At 48.4% G+C, this 18,889-nt stretch overlaps 1 protein-coding gene across 3 annotated transcripts in view; it reads left to right on the top strand.

Moving 5' to 3' along the window:
- The window catches only part of OPCML (opioid binding protein/cell adhesion molecule like), a 345,511-nt gene that overhangs the window by 119,018 nt on the left and 207,604 nt on the right, over positions 1 to 18,889 (top strand). The window contains exon 1 of one of the 3 annotated variants that reach the window (XM_049801180.1): positions 10,650 to 10,732. The exons of the other annotated variants lie outside the window; for them this stretch is intronic. The gene's annotated coding sequence lies outside the window, so the exon portion shown is untranslated. Of the gene's footprint in view, positions 1 to 10,649; positions 10,733 to 18,889 lie in introns of those variants that run through there. 3 annotated transcript variants of the gene reach the window in all.

The following is an 18,889-nucleotide window of genomic DNA, read 5'->3' on the forward strand; positions in this document are numbered from 1 at the left end:
TGAAGTTGGTGGAGCTGCAGAGGGTGGAGGAGTTGGGCTTTGGCTTGCGATCTGGCTCCGTCCCTGCAGGACGCGTGAATGCTGCTGACGCGCACGGTCTGACCTTGAGAGCTGAGCTGGAAACGGAGCACAGCTGCCAAAGGCAGCGGAAACCTGGCCGCTGCGAACTGGCCTGCCTCAGTTTCCCCCATCTGTAGGGCGAGGAGTCTCCTTCTGCAAGCGGGCACGAGGAGCCACGCGCAGCGCTAGCACGTCGTGACGCATGACGTTAGCGCATCACGACGCATGACGTTAGGGCATTGTGATGTGCTAACGACCAGGGTGGCGGGGAGGGACCGTCACCAAGGGCAAGGAGAAGGCAGCAGGGTGCTGTCCCCATTCCTCCTCCCCGTTGCAGGCTCTCGGGTGGAGCGGCAGCAGGGCGTGCAGGTGAGCAGCCTGTGGAGAAGGAGGATGACTTCCTCTGGGGAAAAGAAATCTGACTTCTGTGCCGTCCTTCCCACCGGCTCTCGCTATGGTGCCTCCCCTAAATATATGCTTTTCACCTCTCGTAGAGAGAGAGTAAAATATCCACTATAACACGTGAAGCTGCGGCATGCAGAATGAGGTCACTGCGCTTGATCTCGCTATGAACTTCTTTTTTTTATGGTTGGAAGGTGATATCAACTGGGTAGTGGCCACAGAGAAGACAAGAGGAATATGCAGCCTAATGTATGTTAGTTACTGCCTTGAAGTTTGAGGCAGGGGCTTTGCAGTCCCAAGGACAAGGCTGGTTAGGGACTCTCTGACCTTGAGTGCTCTGCTCTGATCCTGCCCCACGCTCTCATGAGACTTCTGGCAGAGAGAAGTGGTCCAGCTAGAAAAGTTGATTGAACGAGCTTCTGCTTCTGTTCTGATGCTAGCAACGGGGTCACCCTTCTTATTAAAGTTACATTTATTGATAGGCTCTTCAGGAGTCTGTATAGAGTTAATAAGTGGTTAGCAGATGTTAGAAACATATTGCAGATATTAGTAGTAGATTGGTATAAATCCATCAGTAGATGATGCTCCTGGTGGCTACACGCTATGGTTGTAAGCTGCGCACTGACTTATTGGCCGAGTATTCGGCAATCCATTAACTGTTAACTATTTGCCTCTATTACGCCTTGTTTAACTCCCTGTTAACCAGCCGAGAGTCCCTCTCTGGGAAGTTTGGCCTGAAATAGTGTGAAGTACACAAATCAACATCTCTGCCAAAATCTCGGGTAGCAAGTAATTTGTAAATCTGATTCATGCCTTTGCCTTGGATCCTGCTCGGAGCTCCCTCCTCGGCCCATCTCTCCCATTTATTAAGCATCTTTGTCCTAAGAGTGATAGAGGCGCAAAAAGGAGGTGATCAAAGGGAAGGAGGAGGATGGAACGAGATCAAATGTTAAATTTTGGAATGTTTTCTGCTAAGTGACAGCAAGGGAGCAGGAATGAATCAAGTGTCCAATATTGCCGCTTTCAACAGCTTTCTCTTCCAAATGTCACCGCGTAAAAAAATAAAACTGGAGGGAAAGGGAAAAGCCAAACAGCGAGAGGGACACATCACAGCCCCGTGTCTTGCTAAATGACACACGCCGAATGCTAGAACGGTTTCAGTACCTTTTATAGGAGCTGCTCCCATCTCGGCGGAGTTAATGAGTATCCAGTTTTCACTGCCTGCTGGGTAATGTCAGGTCTAAAATACAGCAAAGCTTGTCTGAGGCAGCCACTCAAGGGAGCAACAAATACGGGTTGCTGGCAGAGACGGCTCAGAATTGCTCTCCGCGGCCCTGGTCTTCTGCTGTGACCAAGGAGCTCGTCTGCCGGTGCCGAATGGGGAAAGATGACAAAAGTGGTGTGGAGCCGCATCCTTCGCTTAGCCGGGGAGGTATTTCTGCCTTTCGCTGGTTGCCTCTGGCGCTTCGGTGGCCCTCTTCCTCCAGCCTAGCTGGAGGTCGGCGTAGAGGTGTCCCTCACTGGTTTTCTTCTGCTTCGTGGAAGGTCTTTAAGCGTTCGAACACCTTGGTTTAGCCTTGCTTTGGGGTTTGCAACAGGGTAGGAAGCCAGGGAAAAAACTCTGCCGTGAAATTATCTGGACGGCTCGTGAATCTGTAAACCTAGTACTGACATTTCTGGTTTTCTTTATCTCCTACCAAGCTGGCCTGCGTGGCCCAGTCTCTAGGTGGAATTTCTGCTCTGTTGTCCATCCTACCTTTGATTAAGCCGTTCATCCCGACATGAGCTCGTGTGACCCACGTGGTCCCGTAATTTCCCAGGGCCCATCTGGAGCTGGCGCCGCGGCTCGCTGCTGAGCCTCCTGCATCACTGATGACTGTGATGGGCTTCGAATTACCTGCAGTGTGGCCAGTTGGGATGCGTTTGGGAAATTGCTAGGTTGACGTGATGATGAGTTGCTTGCAGCTTAGTGAAAGTGTCATGAGTTGCAGGTCAGCCCTTTCCCACCTCTTGGAGGTAGAGGAGGGCAGCAGAGAAGAAGGTACGTGGAGAAGCCCGTGTTGGGCTTGAACTCAGCTTCCAGGCAAGGAACATCATCATTTCACAGCCATTTTGGCAATCTTGCTTAGGGTTTTTTAGCACCTGCGTATAATGTGGTCGCTGTGGGAGTCTTTTGCACCTTGGGGATGTGCTCCCCTGCACCTGCATGCAGGACTTTTGGGTCCCAGCAGAGGAGAAGACCTGGAGGAGAGCCCATGCATGGTGTTCAGCGACTGTGTCCTGGTGGGACGACACGGGCTGGGGAGATTTCCCTGGGGAAAAAAGCCCGGGCAGGGGCTGCTGACAGCCCGGCACTTGTAAAACAGAGCTAGGAGCAGAACTGAGGTTTGCCAAGTGCTGCTGCCCATCCTTCATCCAGCGTGAGAGGAGGTTTCCTCTGGGCCGGCTGCTGGTCTGCCTGCATTTCTGCTGAATAATGGAGCCGGCATGGGGGAGCGTGGGTGGGTGTAATGTCGCCTGTTACCATGGCATCTAAGTGCTTCTGCAACGCTCGTGTCTCGGTGAAATGGGTCGGTGTTATTATTCCCATTAGACAGATGGGAAACTGAGGTGCGGAGAACTCGGGAACTGACTTGGGCTTGGTGATACTGTCACTATTTTGGGAACGCAGACCCTGGGCAGAAACCATGGCTGTAGATGAGGAGCTTGGGAGAGCTGGGTGCTTTGCTAGTGGGGATCTTACAATGCAGGGACATGCTTTTCCCACCTGAAATCTGTACCGTTGTTCAAATAGGAACTATTTCAGAAATATTTTTATGGCTGCCCTCATTTGTAATAATCGCCATGGCCTTCTCTGGCTTTTTGAGCCATGTTGTTCCTCTTGCATTTACTTTCATTTGTTTATTTATTTATTTTGATAATCCCCACTTCACAGAAGGGATCTGCAGCTAGGGAATTAGTGGCCTGTCAAGGCAATTTCTCACCCTCTTCACCGAGGGCGTCTGGTTAGTTTACATTAGGGATACTTTAAAAAAATAATTGTTTGGAGCACGTAAGTCATTTGCTGTTCACGTCAAAACATTTGCGTGCGACTTTGCCTCTTTTGAGTTTTCCCGAGTCTTAGGCAGTTGACATTTACTGGAATTATTTTGTCCTTAATTACCTCTATTTTTGATGAAAGAGAATTAAGGCGTAATCAGCATCCCCAAAGTATCTGAAGTCAGACAATTGCAGAATGGGTTCATTCCCAGCAATACTATATATCATGAGGACAGCCTTTTTTTAATTCTTCTATCTTTATTGTTTATTTGTACAAAGCTCACTGTGTATTTTACTTTAGCATTTTGTATGTATTTTGTCAATTTCTCTACCACTGTTGTCTGGAATGAGTGGGGCGGGTGGTGGTGGGGGGGGATGTTTATATTGAATTTCATGCTCACTTATGCCCAGGCATAGTTTTTGCTTAACTGACTGACATAGCTTTAAGAACCATGGATGGTTACGTATTGTGTTTTCCAATTTCAGCTGGTTTTTTTTTTATTATTTTGAGCCATTTCCAGTCACTGTAGCATGCCGCCAGTTTATTGCACAGGCACTACTTAAAATACCCGTGTCTTGTTAAAAATAATAAAGGTTTAAAGTGTTATTCTTGGAGTATCTTTAGCTGGTAATGACCTTTCTACTTCTGCTGAGCAGTCAGGTGAAGGAAAGACGCAGTTGTTCTTTATTACTGGAGGAGCCTAACTAAGCCGCATTTGCCAATGTCAAATTGCTTGCGAGCTGTTTGACCTCCTATTTACTTCTAATTCCTGCAAGCTGTTAGTAAGAGCTACGCTAAATCAACCTGTCATTTGATCTTGCCTTTTGCGACCGTCACTGAAAGATTTTATACTTCTGAGCATCAGAGAGGAACTGCGTAAAACTCCTTAAGAGCATATTAGAGTTTACAAAGTGTGTAGGAAGTTGTTCGGGGATATAAATGGTACAAATTATAGAGTAAAGGCTGTGGGAGAAGAGAGGAGACAAGCTGGTGTCTAGCCTGTGCTCCTCTCGCAGGAGAAATGTCAGGAGCAGCAAGGGAAAACATGGACTTTAAAGCAAGATTTCACCTGATGGTATTCCACATTTATTCTTACTCCATGGTTTCAACACCGATTACGGGTTTGCAAGATTTATTCTTTTCCCTAACTGCTGGAGCTGCAAAATGAAGCTGCATTCACCCTGCTTCTCAGCTCATCACTAATAATAAAGATCCTTCATTGGGAGTCGAGTTGACAGTTGTGCTGAGGACAGTCATCGCGGGAGCCGGCACCAAGAGCGAGAACACATTATTGTTCGGCGTGAACCATTGTACCGACATAACATTGCTCGTTCCAAGGCTCTTAAAACGCTGCTCAGTTGTTAAGCTTCTCAATGTCTCTGTTAGGGAGCTGGCGTTCGAGGTTTATCGCAGCGGGGCAAACAGAGGCGAAGGACGACGCGAAACAAAGTGGCGATCCTCCGATTTTTGCATCCCCATGGTCCCTGGGAAGCTTGGTCCATAGCTCTGGCATGGAGAGTGTCTCGATTCCCTTCTTTTGGAGAATTGCTGCGGAAATATTAATCTGACAAGTGCTTGCGCGTTATGGTATATGGGGGCTGGGTGCAGGTGGCTTGTTTTCATGATGGCGAAGTGGCATGTATAGATCGCTCTGTTGTTCTCCAACTGCTGGAAACCAGCCGTTGACCAGCAAGCAACGTTTTCTGAGCATTTTTAAAAGCCTGATATTACACTGACCTATCTGCGCTTGCAAAATAGCGGGCAAAAGGCGTCGTACAGAAAAGTGTAACAGGTCCCTGTAGTAGGTACTTATGGTCAGGTTCAGCTGTGTCTTTGTTCCCGTTCCTCCTCCCGTCTCCGAGGAGTGTTTTGCAGACTCAGTTCCCCAAGCAAGCTGCCCTTGCAAAAAAACAACCCGGGGAGAAGCACGGCTCATCTCGGCGTGGCCGCTTAGCTGGACTTAGGGCGCAGGTTTGCCTGAGACTAGGGCTTGCCTGCTTACGTAGGAGAAAAATAAATACTATTGGAGACCTGGAGACCTCTGCGTGCAAGGTCTGCTTGTTTTGCAGCATCAAAAGAAGGGGACCAACAAAAGACAGAGTTGCAGTACGAGGTAAGGCTGGGAAGAAAAATTCCTGACCTGTTCCATTGTGGAGATAAGTGAGGTATAAAATCGGGTCCCTATTTAAGTCCGAGGGAGAATTGCTTTCCAGGGATAAGGGCATGCTCTGGCCAGCACCTACTGAAGTGCTGCTGTGTCTCTTAATTGGGCTGTTAAAGCGTTGGGGAGCAAGAACGTGGTAATGACCTTCCTTGAAACAAAGCGTGAGAGAAGAGGAAAGATGTGGAAGTGTCTTAGCAATCTGTGACCGAGCGCTTAGCACCAGGTGCTTGGATATGGGGAAGATGAGGGCGATATCTGTCTCCAAAGAGATAGCAGCGTTGTGAAAACACAGCAAAGTAAATCACCGCTCCCTAAGCAGAGCCAGCCCATATAAATCAACAATAATATCTCGGCCCTCGCTGAGTGCACGTCTGAGACACTGTACACAGCTCTAGTCACCGTGTTACAAAGAAGGAAATTGCAGAATAAGAGAAGGTGAGAATTAGGGCAATAGGACCAGAGCTCTGTGAAGATCAGATATTTTTTTTTCATAGCACTTCTGAACAATTGGGGTCAGATTGTTTTTGATTTTTTCTATAAAATCAAAGTAACACCCGAAATGAAATATCAGACAGTGGAAAAAAACCAAAAATGTTTTGAAAAAAATCACGTCCTTCTCCAGGCATGGTTTTTATTTTTCTGGAAGCCAAAAAACATTCTGTGGGATTGGCATAAATTCACTCAGAGTTTCAGCAGAGCCAGGTGCAAATTTCTGGTGGAGCCAGTTCTCACTGGCTCGGACTCCAGAATACATAGGAAAAAGGGCCATGGTTGGAGGATCAAAAGAACCTAAACGTTCTCCTCTGTGTAAGATGAAAAGGGAGAGAGCAGAGTTGCTGGATGCTGTGGCAGAGGAGAGCAGGGCTGGCCGCTGCTTTGGTGGGAGCAGTGTCTTCAGAGGAAAAGCTGGTTTGGGCTGTAAGGGGGTCTGGCGTCAGACAAGGCAAGGGGAAGGAGAATATTAGAAGTTGGTTTGATGCATGTAGCTGGTTATGGCTTTTAAGTAAGATTAGCATTTCTTAGGAAGACTGGCTTGCCTCTGGGGCTTTGCGTGGGGCAGCATGATTCCCGTGGGCATATTTAGCCTGGTTGGCTGTGGCAGCAAAACCCAAACCCCGCAGGTCTGGGACGTGAGGGACTACCGCTTTCTTCATCTCTTAACAGCGAAGGTGGGAAATGCAATATTGCTGAGTGATATGTTCATAATAAGGCTCTTTTATTAATGCTCTGTAATGACCTTGCCAGGGCACAGTTGAGTGCCTTGTCATCTGTCCTGATCTTATTAGAGGCATCGGTGGGATTCGGTGTGCCGGATTGCGAGTTACTCTTTATCTTGGTTGCCATCAATTTTGCGTGCTGCAATCGTGTAGTCATGATGGGCTTGTTCCCAAGGGCCTTGAATATGTCTAAAACCCTCTTCGTGACTTGCTATTTTAAGAGTCGCATTTATAAGAAAAAAAATAGACAGTCGCAGTAGACCAACAATGTCTTTCCTATCAACAGCAGATATATCAGAGATAAAGTACCCATTCTCCCTCCTTTTGCTGGTGCCATGCAAGGGAAGAAATCCTCTTGATTCATGGGCTAGGGGTGGCCGTTGTCTCCAAAGCCTACTAATCACAGGTATTAACGGAGCCAACTGGAGAAGTGGGTCAGTGCTCGGCCTCAGTTAGAAGGAGCGCGTGTCTCCAGAAAGAAAAACGAGTGGAAAGCTCGGAGATGATGATGGAGGCGGGGGGGGGGGGGGGGGTGTGGGTGGGGTGGGGATTTCTGCAGTCAGAGGCTGGGAGAGAACTGAGAGGAGAAAGGCTCTGGTATCTCCACGGCAGATATGAGCAAACATCTTGTGCTGTTGTAAATGGGCGGAATTGAATTGCTTGCTTGCTTGTAAATTTAAAAAGATAGTGTGTTTCTATCAATAACCGGAGGCTTAAATAATAGACTTTGGTCTGACTACCAATCTCCTTTCCCCGTTTAGGGAGAAAGTCTCTTAGAGCAGCGGGGAAAGTCTCCGTGCAACAGCTTGTACCTCTATCTATCACGCACCTTATCAGCGGGTGTACGACAAGTTCTCGCACCAAGTCTTCATCTTTTTCTTTGTCTCTTCGTCCTCTTCTGTACTTTCGTTTGTGGTTTCTATAATGCTACTTAACAGGCAGGCAACATGATGGCTCAGCCCAAACCATTGCTCGGATTCCACCATTGCAAAGGAGCTGGAAGCAAAGCATGGGTGTTTGTGCCCATAGGGAATGAATGGGATTTGTGCCTGTGTACGCCCCAGCGTGGCTGTAGGAGTTTCTGGGGTCTAGAAACGGCCAAGTCCTCCTCTTTCTAGACACTCTTGTGTCTAAAACTGCTGAGCAGCATCCCCAGCGTTTTACCTGGCTGAATGTTGTATTTCCCATTGTTGGCTTTCCCTTGCGTTTCTGGGGAGGGCAGGCTGAACTTGGGGCCGTTGCAGTGGAAGAAACTCATGCCTGCAAAATGGGATCCCAACCTGGAGCTCTCCTGTTCCCTCCTCAGCTGAGCCATTTTGTGCCCCACTGCCACCCTATTAAAATAAGCACAAATTGAGAATTAGTGCAGCACAGTGGAAGGGACAGGCAAAACAAGTCCGAGGCTCCAAACAACAAATTATTCTTGAATCAAACATCTCATTAATGGCTGCAGTGTCGCCACTCTGCTTTGCATAATTAAGTTTCATGGGGCGTTACAATTAACAGTTGTGCCGCAACGTAGGTAGGAACAATCTCCCGTTTATTTACCCTGGCTGTATCTGAAAGTGCTGTGTGGTGAATAAGACGCATTTACAAGTAGATTAGGGTGCATTCTGGGTCATAAATTGAGTAAGGCTGTAATTGCTTTCCAACAAAGGAGAGCCGCAAATAAGACAGGCCGCCTCTCTTCCCCCCCCCCCCCCCCCCCAAACCCCCTTTTTTCCAGTTGATGTGTGTCTGAAAATTCTCATCCCCAGCTAAATAACACAGTTATGGCATTGAAAACCTTGTAGAAGCTTTTTCAACTTGACAGCTCCTACTCTGTAATATTTCAAGGCATATTTTCCCCCTTCTTCTTCTTCTTCGTCTTCCTTCTTGAGACTTTGCTGCAGAGACTTGTTTTAAAACCGCATATTATGGCTTTGTATATTATCAGTCAAATATCCGCATGTGCATCCATGATGGGGAGGGGGAGAAGGGAGATGCTTGGGTTTCAGGCACTTGGAATTAACTGGGAAGGAAGCCAAAATGTCATTAGAAGCACTCGGATACGGCAGAATGCAAACCACCTCCAGTCTATATTCAGATACGAAGGCAGGCCCAGGAATTAAACATTTATCAAGGCAGGGGGATTAAAGCCTGACCACAAATACTCTTCTTCGTGAAGGGCTTTCCCTGCAAGGAAGGAAGGATCCGGAGAGTTAGCAATACCGCTTGCATGCTGTTGAGGAGCAAGAGAAGCTCTCACCGCCTAGAAACTCTCTAGGCCAAATGAGCTTTTCTTGCTTCAAATATTTCTTAATCGTAGTTTCTTATAGGATTATGAAGAGGCTGGTGGAGAATGTTAAAAAAAATGGGTTTTTTCCAGCCTCGTGAGTATTTCTCCGGTGGTTGGTAAGACTTGGAGCCGGAGTAGCTCGAAAGGGAGAGAAAGATTCAGCTCCCAACCAGTTCTGCTGCTCGTTATACACTTAAGGAAAAGCTGCCATTTCCTGCTAAAAACCCATTTGTCTTGCAAATTTCTGTAATGAGCAGATTTTGGAATAAATACCATGTAATCTGCAGTGACAGTTCTCTCATTTCTTTTTTATTAGTTCGATCTTCTCAGCATCTGAAACACGTAGCAGTGGCGTCTCGGAAGAGGTTTAGGCAGCTCTGTGGGAGCTTTTTAACACCTTGGCACACAACTCTGCCAATCGCTGTCCCATCACATCCCTCCCCTCTCCGTTACCTTCCATTTATTTATTCAATTGTATGTTTTAGCAGCATCTGTCCGTAGCCCCAGGTACCCTTTAAGTAATTTAGAGTACATACAGTCACGCCTTAGCAAGGCATGCCTCGTCGCGTCATCCTCAATTCCTACAACAGCCTATGGAGCCACAGCCTAGTGGGTACAGCCGCCGTCTCGCTCAGTTTCCCATGTTCCCAGGTGCCTGGGGAAAAAATGGAAGGGCTTCTCATGTGTCTCGAAGGGGTATCTTAATATTTATTCTATCTATGAGGCAGATTTTTTGATGGCGGTTGGTCAGGGTAGAATTTCTCTTTGTCCTAGAGAAGGTCAAACCGGTCTTTCGGACAGCAAAGGACGAGTAGCTTGCTGCGTTTGTCCCACGGCTGTGGTCTTGGCCGGTGGGCTGGAGCTCGGGTGGGACATCCCCATCTGGAGGGATGAATTGCTGCAGCTAGAGCTTGGGAAAGACGGATCCCGCTCGCGGCTGCGGGTGCGGGCGCTTCTCCGCAGGCAGCGGGGTGGGTCGAGCAGTTGCTTCCCAGAGAGCGGGGCACCAGGGCTCATGCTGGAAATAGTTGGTAGCGCTGCCTGTTTGGGACTGCAGAGATGGGAAGCATGACGTTAGACCTTGGCCTAGGAAGTGCAATATTGCTGTCAGGAAAAAAACTTTGCAAGAAAAAGCAGGAAGCGACTCTCTTGCGTTGGTTTAAGTTTTGGGATGGGAAGAGGCAGCACTTGCCTCTGAAGCTGCATCTTCCTTTTCTGTGGGTCCGAATAGGGGAGGTGGAAAAAACAGGTAAATGAGACTGCAAGAAATAAATAAGAAAACAAACAGCCTGCAGGGTGGCCTCTGTAACCATGGGCCATTCAAGCTGACCTTTGCCAAAGTGTATTTAAAACTTGAGTTTTCCCCTTTGTGTTTCCTCAAGTCTACAAGTGAATTGCAAATTCCATTGCTTTGAAAATGCGTAGTGTTATAATCCTTGCTGAACTTAAACTTTTATTTTTATTTCTTTTTCTTCCTTATAGGTAAGTGGCATTTGCTTAATGTTGAAGTACTTGAAGGTCCAGAGTGGGGGATGTAAAACATCCTTGCCTGGTTGGAGGATCCTTGGCAGGTAAACCCAAATCTTTTTATTTTGTCCCCGTCCCGTCCCCCCCTCCCTCCGCCATGTCCAGCCCAAGCTGTTTTCTCTCTCTTCTGATGTTACTGAAGCGGACCGATACTGCAGGAGAAGGGCACGAAGGTGTGCAAGCTTCATTTACAGTTCGCTGCTTTGAGGCGTTGAGTTGCAATTTGGATTGGCAGCGCTGTCCGTCTTCTGCACGGGGTTGAGCATCGCGATGTGGGAAAGTGGAGGTTCAAATTCCTCCGGAAGGGTGATGCCGAGAACTGCTGTGCTTGATCCAGCCAAGTTTTTCAGCAACGCTGTGAACTGTCACGAGCCTCTTGCCGTCAAATAAACGCAGGGGTTTTGTCCACGCCAAAGCCAGGGTGGGTGCGATTGCGGTGACCTGGGTGGGTTCCGCAGGGGAGGCACTGAGTGAAGTTTTGCAAAGCTTCGGAGCTGTGTTTCCGGGAAAATGATGCTTAAACTTGCTCTCGCCTCCCTCTGACCTTTTAAAGCATGGTACCTGCCTCTGCAAAAACAACTATCATGTGCATAGCTTTCAAACGTTTCCATTGTACAGTGATTTTCACAGTCAGTAGCAGTTCAGAGCGGTTTTCTCCCTCAAATCCCTTTAGCCCCAAACCCCATGCGAGCCGGTATGTTCTTTGCTCGAAGTGCACCCCTCGTTTCATACAGAGCCCTATAAAGCCTGGGCGAGACATCCGCGTGGCGGCTGCTGCCGGCCGGCGGCGTGAGCTGCCCGGGGCCGGGAGTGATGTGCTGAGCAAGGTTTCGCCGTGTCATATAACTCTCGGTGGCTCATTCCCAGCATGTCACTTTTTCTCAGGTCGGCGTATTATCTCGCCCTGGCAGATGCAGCGAGGTAGAAATACAAGGCTATTTGCAATGCAGTTTATTAAGACGTGTTTTAGAGGCGGTTTGAGGGAGCACTGGCTGGAAATGTTAATCATCATCTCCGACAATGTATTGACCTGCCTTCTGCCTTACCCCGCTGCCTCGGGCAACTGGAGGGGAGCGCCGGCCGGGATATCGGTGTGCTTCAGCCGTGCCTTTCCCCCGCTGCCACCCTCTGCGATGCCTTTCCCTTGCAAAGCAGAATACATCACTGCTGATAGAGGGAGGAGAAACTTGTTGCCTGTGGAAAAGCAGCTTGTGGGTGGGGAAGGCAGAGGAAAAGAAACTTTTATTTTATTTATTTTTTATTTTCCCTTTTTTTTTTTTTTTTGGACCTGGTAGTTGTCTTGCTGGGAGAAGGGAGTAATCTGACTTCTGCGGAAACAAATGATACTGCACGACTACTGTGCTGCCTTCTCCTGCTCCACCAGAAAAGGTGTCATTATTTTTCCCCTTTTGTTTTAGACTTCTGTGAACCAAAAGGGCTTGAGGATTTTAATGGTCTATCTCAAAGATTGAGAGGCCCTTTATATGTCAAGCCACAATCCCATCCTAGGCTGTACTGGCCTCTGTTTGATTTTATGAAGCTTATTTTGGATAGATGGTATTTTTATAGCTCCTGCCTTGCTTCACCGATGGCCATATTGATGTAGCGCTACAGGACAGGGCTAATAAATAGTTTATAAAACTGTAGGTTCATTCTCCCAAGTGATGTACAGCTGCATCTGAGCAGACTGCAAATCACCGTCTTGGTGATGCCGAGCCTCTATACCACCACAGCCTGGGGCAGAGCCATGGTACGCCATGAAGGAGGCAGGAATTAAAGCAAAGCAAAGCAAAACTTTCTCTTGCCGAACCTTGCGCCGAACTTTCCCTTACGGTCATGTTTTACCCCAGCAGCGGATCATGGAGCGGCCAGCTCGGCGTGGGGTTAGAGCAGGCTGCCGCCGGTCATCGGAGGAGCACGCCTGCCCTCAGCCCTGCCCACGGGCTCTGTGGGGATGCCATCGCTTTGGAAAGCTTTTTCTTAGGCTAAATAAAGCCTATCACATCGGTGTCACGATAGTATTAACAAAGCTAAATTTTGCTGACAGCACCACCTTCTGTCTTATGTGGACCTTCCTAACCCTTGGGATGAAATTGCGCTTGAGCGATGGGTATTCAAAGTGCGGTGCTAGCGACAAGATGTGCCTTTCCCTGTGCTGCAAAGTCTCCAGACTTGATTTCGTGTTGCATGAAATATTGCAAGGAGTTTCTTAGAGATAGGGACGCCGCATTGGTGGGAGTGTGCTGTGGGGCTCCTGTTCACGGGGGGTCAGGGTCTTAGCCGGCATGAGACCTTCATTTAAGTGCTGCTAGCCCTGATGAGCTGCATCTCCTTGTGTCATCGTGCCGTCCCCCTGCACTGCTGGTGGCACGTCAGCTCACGAGAGTGGATGTCGAAACGCTCTACCGGCAACTGCCTTGACACTGATGCACAACCTGTCAAGATGGGGTTGTAACGAGCTTGTCGTTTGAGGACCCCAGGAGTCCCCTCCTCTGTGACACGCCAGCCACAGTGGCCAGATTTTGTGGTGTGAGGGCGTAAGAAGCGTAAGATGGACGATAGCTTGGCTGTCATGAACTCTGGTGCAGGAGTTAATGGGCACCCACCTCTCTTACCATTGCTTCTGCCTTTCCTCAGCTGCACTGGCTACTGGGCCATCCACCTAGCGCTTGGGTATGCAGTTACAACAACAGCAGTGATTATTTTTTATCGTCTTTATTTTATACCATGAAATTTTAGGCATGGCTGCCTAATTTAATGCATGGCTGGAAGGAGGTCAGTAGGCTAAGCCTGGCTTTCTGGCAGGTTAGTAGGGAATAAGCATGTCCTTTTGTGTAACCATCTGTTTCTATTAACCTTGGGTGGCTCACATCCCAGGAGATATTCTCTGCCTTTCAGAGACATGAGCCTTTATTTATTCCATGCTTTGCATGGAAAGCTGTTCCCAGGTAGATTATCTCCACCCTCTTCTTTAGGAGAGATTTGACCACTTGGTGACAGGGTGTCCGAGAAGGCTTGGTCCAGCCTGACCAGCTGGATGCGGTTCCCAGGCTTTTCGAGAGCCCATCTCTGGACAAATCCTCTCTTTGGCCCATGCGTGTACCTGTCATCCAGCCCTGAAAGCGTCTTAGCTGCCTGTGTTGATGCAGGTAGTGTTCGTGTGCAGGTTTGGGTTTACGGGCTGTGTGACCCGATGGGATCTGCAGAAGAGCTTCTCGATGACCCGTCTCTGAGCACGGTGTCAGTGGGGGTTGCACCCGTGGGGTTGATGGGAGCCGGCTCAGACCCAAGTGGAGCCCTTTTGAAGATCCTACCCTGTCGTTTTACTCCCAAATGCTTATTTGGAGAGTTGCCTGTGAGTCTCTGTTTTAAGTGCCGAGCTCTGGTATCTGCTTGGCTTGTTCTTCGTTCTCCATAGCTGTCTTTTTTACTTCTCCCCGTGAGCTCTGTGTGTGTGTGAAAACCCACAGCTGTCTGCTTGGATCAAAGGCTTTATCATGTTGCTTCCTTATGGGTATTAGAAATACGAGTCTCCCTCATTTCTCCCAAATTTCAATCTTATAACGCTTAGGACTGAAGAGTCAATGAGGCTTTCTCTTCGTGGACGGTGGCACACTCTGTAATGTGATCCTAAAAGGGACATGAGGCATCTTTATTAGTCTGTGTGTGTTGAAGCCGGGTTTGCTTTCTAGAAACACAGGGGTTGATTAAAGTGCGAAGGGGTTGATTAAAGCGCGAAGAGGCAAGGGCAGCAGCGTGGGTGTGAGTTGTACGCAGACACACATATATTTTGATTTTTGCCACGCCAGAAGTGCCTTGCATCCCCTTCATGGTCTGTGCTCGCGTTGGAGGGGTCTCCGGGCATTAACGAGCAAAAAGAGTTGCCCTGTCTAAGGACTTTATTCCTCTGCAGATAGCTCAGAAGAAGGAAAAAAGCAAAACCAAGCCACAGCCTTCCCTGCACCCACCGTCCACACCCCGCTAGCATTTGGCAAATGATAAAATATTAAAGCCATATTTTTTACTGCTGTGCTCAGTTACCACGTTGTCCTTTTCTTTGGAAGGGAAATGCAGTTGGGGAGACATATGGAGGTGCTTGTTCTTCTTGTTGCCATGGGTATGCCTGCAGTGTCCTCAGACGTGCGGCTCTGGGTGCCCGGTTTTGGCTTGGTCCCCTCAGCTCCACCGCTGCCGCGCACTTACCAGGGGTGATAGGTCCATAGTGCAGGTGCCCTCCCTCTCCAGGAGGCCTCTTATACTGGGTTAGGATATTTTTCCCTGTGAGCTGTATAATTTGAAGGTTAATTTGGCTATTACTACGCTATCACTATTGCTATGGTGTTATTACAAGGGCTTACTACAGTCACTGCTGCGACTGATGTTTCTTTAGGTACGTCTTTGTCACAAAGCAGGGGTTTCAGCCTGGCTTAGGGGCGCTCGAGCCCTGTCTTATCCAGGGGGAGCTTAAAGCATCCACAACCTCTGAAAAGGTATTTGGGGTGTGTGGGAATGGCTAGGCAATAACCAGAGCCACTCTGCAGGGGTGATGCCTCCAAAATTGGGACCTCCTGAAGGACCTCTTGAAGTGAGTCTCGGGCTCTTGATGAATAATTGGCTATAAGGGATGAGAGGGTGATACCGATACAGCTGTATTGCAAGCGTACATAGTGTTTGATGCCAGCTTGCACAAGGGAAGGTGGGAAAAGACCCGTGGGGGCTGCTGTGTCTTTTAATTTGTTCCCTGAACCAGTCTAGGACAAATTGGCGTGTTGGCGTAGGAAACCTTAGGCTGTCCCTGCTTGTTTTGTTCCTAGTTATAACTACCTTATGGTTAAATTTAAAAGACTTCAGTCTCCAGATAGCTCAGCTGAATGTTTTTTTCTTTAGTACTGTGCATGAAAGAGAAGTGCAGCCCTTCTTCCAGCTCTGCAGTAGAGTTCAATGAGAGAGAGATTTGGAGTCGATGCATTTATTAGTAACATTAGGGCAGAGGAATGTGCACAGATACATCGCCAGCTCCACGCTTTAAACTGGCATTTTCCCCCTCTATTTAGATTGCTCTCACTCTTCCTGTGCTGATACAGGAAAGTCCCAGCATGGGATGATGAGATCAAGTGCACATTGGTAGCAAACGCAATTTGTAAAGCGTTGGTTGTATAAATGACATTCTGTATAAAAGAAGTGTTGCAACACAACCGTACTAATGCAGCCATGTGACACCACTTTAATGCATTTTCCCCATTAAGCTGCTTGTTCAAGACATCTTTTGACCATTTTGAGTACAGCAGTGGTGTGTAAGGCCTCTATTTTCTGAGCATTACTCATTTTGCAGCTAACAGATGTCAGCGTCTATTTGTCCCTTATGGAAAAGTCCCCGTAAAGTTCAATAGGGATTAAATTTGTCAGGCTCTGTAGAAACATAACAGGATTCTATGGAAATTACTCTGCAATCCTATAGAATGTAATAGATAATCTCCTTGTCTCTGGAGGTATTTTAACTCTTGCATAATTGTGGACCAGAATAGAAAATCTCCATTAAATTCAACAAGATGGGTCGAAAAATCCTATAGGAAAATGATCATTTTCTATTAAAATCAGTAGGACTTTTTCATCAGCACGTCGGTCTTCATTGGGAGGTTTTATTCATTTGCCAATCCTACTAAAAAGTGTTTTGTCAGGAGGCTGATACTAGCTTTGTTCTAGGGAACAGTGATTTGTGCATAAATGATGCTTATGTCCAACGCTCGTATAATTTATGGCGAGGCACTAAAAATTCCCTTTCAGAATAACTGGAGCAGGATGAGGCTTTAAGCCCTGCAGGGAGGAGAAACATTTGCTGGGGATTTGGAGAAGGGGTCTGCCTGCGAAGACACCTCGGCGTGCTGCTATTATGTTATACAGGTCGTCAGCAGCCGAACGAACAGCAGACCGCAGGCAGGGTGTTGTGTGCGTGCACGGATGTGCCACGGACGCGAGCTTTTCGCTGTCATCTCTCTGGCTCCGGCGCTGCTTATCTGAAGTGTTCAGCCCAGGATGCTGCAAATTAATGTTGGATTGAAGCTCTGTTTCTGTGAAACTGCCTGTGGCTGGTTTGAATGGCTCTGCTGGCTCTTGCATCCGCAGCCCGGCTTTTTATGGCGTGGCCTGGGTGGTGCGGAGCGTTGGCTCTGCCGAAATCCAGGGCTTTGCTCTTGGAGGTCGTTGCCTCTGCTGCGTTGCTGGTGGAGCTCAGGCGACGCAGGGGCTGGAGCCGTTAATTACCGAGAGAAGGCTCTGCTTGGCTGGGGTGGGGGGGTGAAAAGCCACCCCTGAAAGGATCATCTTCCTTTTCTCCAGCCTTGGAAGGTGCCGCTGTGCATTTTGATGAAGGCAAAGCACCCAAGTTAGAGGAGCGTTAGCAAAAAACGCTTCCCGCAGATCTTCTGCTGCGTCTGGGTGGCATCTCGGGGCGCCATCTCCCGAGGGAGCTTGGTCAAAGGTGGGGACACGAGCAGCGTGGGCACGGGCACGGTGGGTGGACGATGCTATGGGGAGCAGGTAGAGCCGTGCCCATAACCGCTCTCGGGGACTGATTCAGAGGGGGGAGTGCCGTCTCTGCGGCAGACTGACATGGCAGCGTGATTGCTCTTTTCATGGTCCGTTGTGTAGGAGGATGAGTCATCTTGGAGAAAGGAATTGCTAACTCCTTGGGGGGTATTTACAAAGGATAATTTCAGCGAGGAAGGTTACTTTACTTTGGCAAGAAGCAACGAGAAGGACTTTCTTAAAAGGATGGCGAATCAACTTGTCAGCTGAACGCCGGCTGTGTTGGTGCCGTTGGGGGGGGGGACGGACAGCATCCCGCACCGTAGCTGCGCTGGCCAGCGTGCGTCTGCCCTCAGCAAAGTGCGACGAGCCCTGAGTTTTATTCTGATGTCGCCTGAAGCGTTCCTGAGCCTGAGTGAGGGCTTGCATCCAGTATGCACAGAGGAAAAGTTTGGGGCAGATTCTGGGGTTTTGGTCTGTACGTGAAACACGGGACGCAAATGTATCCCGCCCTGTGGCGGGGAACGGGTCGGGGAGAAAGGTTTGCGTAGCAGAGACGGGATCGGCTGGTAAAGCTGAGAAGGTCCACGGCCAGGAGAAATTTAATGCCACCAGGTGAAGGTCAGGGTGTGCTTCTCGACGGGTTGACGCATAGAGACCAGGAGCCAGGTCCGATTTTAAGTGCCTGCATTCCTTTGCGCTTCCCCTGTGCAAATGCGCGCAAAGGGAAGAGTATAAAAATCAATTGACACGACATATGTAATGGTCTCATTTACTGGCGAATAGAAATGTGTGTAAATCTGGCATTAAACATGAGTTTACACTGCTCCCCTTCTTGGGAGAGCAGTGATTGACAGCGCTGTGTAAATGACATGAAGACGCCAGTAGAAGCTGGGAAACATTTACCCTTCTGAGATATGTGTGTACATTGGAGAATTGCCTTGCCTCACCGTGAGCTTAAACACATCTGGAGGGATCACTTCTTGCACAGTTCCTTGCTGTTGCTTACAATTAATACCTTTGTGTGTAAGAAGCAGTGCACAGAGAAGCAGCCCTGTCTCGAACGAATTATAACCGGTGTTTTCTTTCCTCCCGAGCCACGCTTGTTCCCTCCTAGAAGGTGCTGGAGCAAAAGCTCCTGCAAAACCATTGCGTAGCAGCAGGTTTTCAAACTCCAGAAGGTGGACGCCCGCACGGGTGCGCAGGGGCTGGCTTCTCTTGCTGTGCCCGTCAGCCAGCTAGTCCAAGCCAAAATCCAATAACAGCCATTTGAGATTAAATTCTGAGCACTTGAGTAATCTAAAGCCAGCGAGGAGTCGGTGTCTCAGCAGTCAGTCGAATGGTCTGGGCTGTCATCTTATTAGAGGGAGAGAGAAACTTTGATTTAACCCGAGACCCTTAATTTTCAAACAAGGAGGTGAAGCAATAACGTTTCCCAACTCCCACTGGCTGTTACCATTGCACAAAATCTTCAGCTTCTAGAATTTGTGACTGTCTTCAGGGTTTGGACTTCTCGGGCAATTTCCTTTGACGAGAGGATCTGTACAAATCAATTAATGGAATTAGGGGTGGAGAGCAGTAGGCTGCATGGGCGTTTGGGGGGGAAAGTGCTAGAATAAAATCCCTGGGATTAAAGACAAAAGACTTGCCATTAGCAGAGTCTGTGGATAACAGTA

Source organism: Accipiter gentilis, chromosome 5, assembly GCF_929443795.1.
Source record: "Accipiter gentilis chromosome 5, bAccGen1.1, whole genome shotgun sequence".
Taxonomy (NCBI): domain Eukaryota; kingdom Metazoa; phylum Chordata; class Aves; order Accipitriformes; family Accipitridae; genus Astur; species Astur gentilis.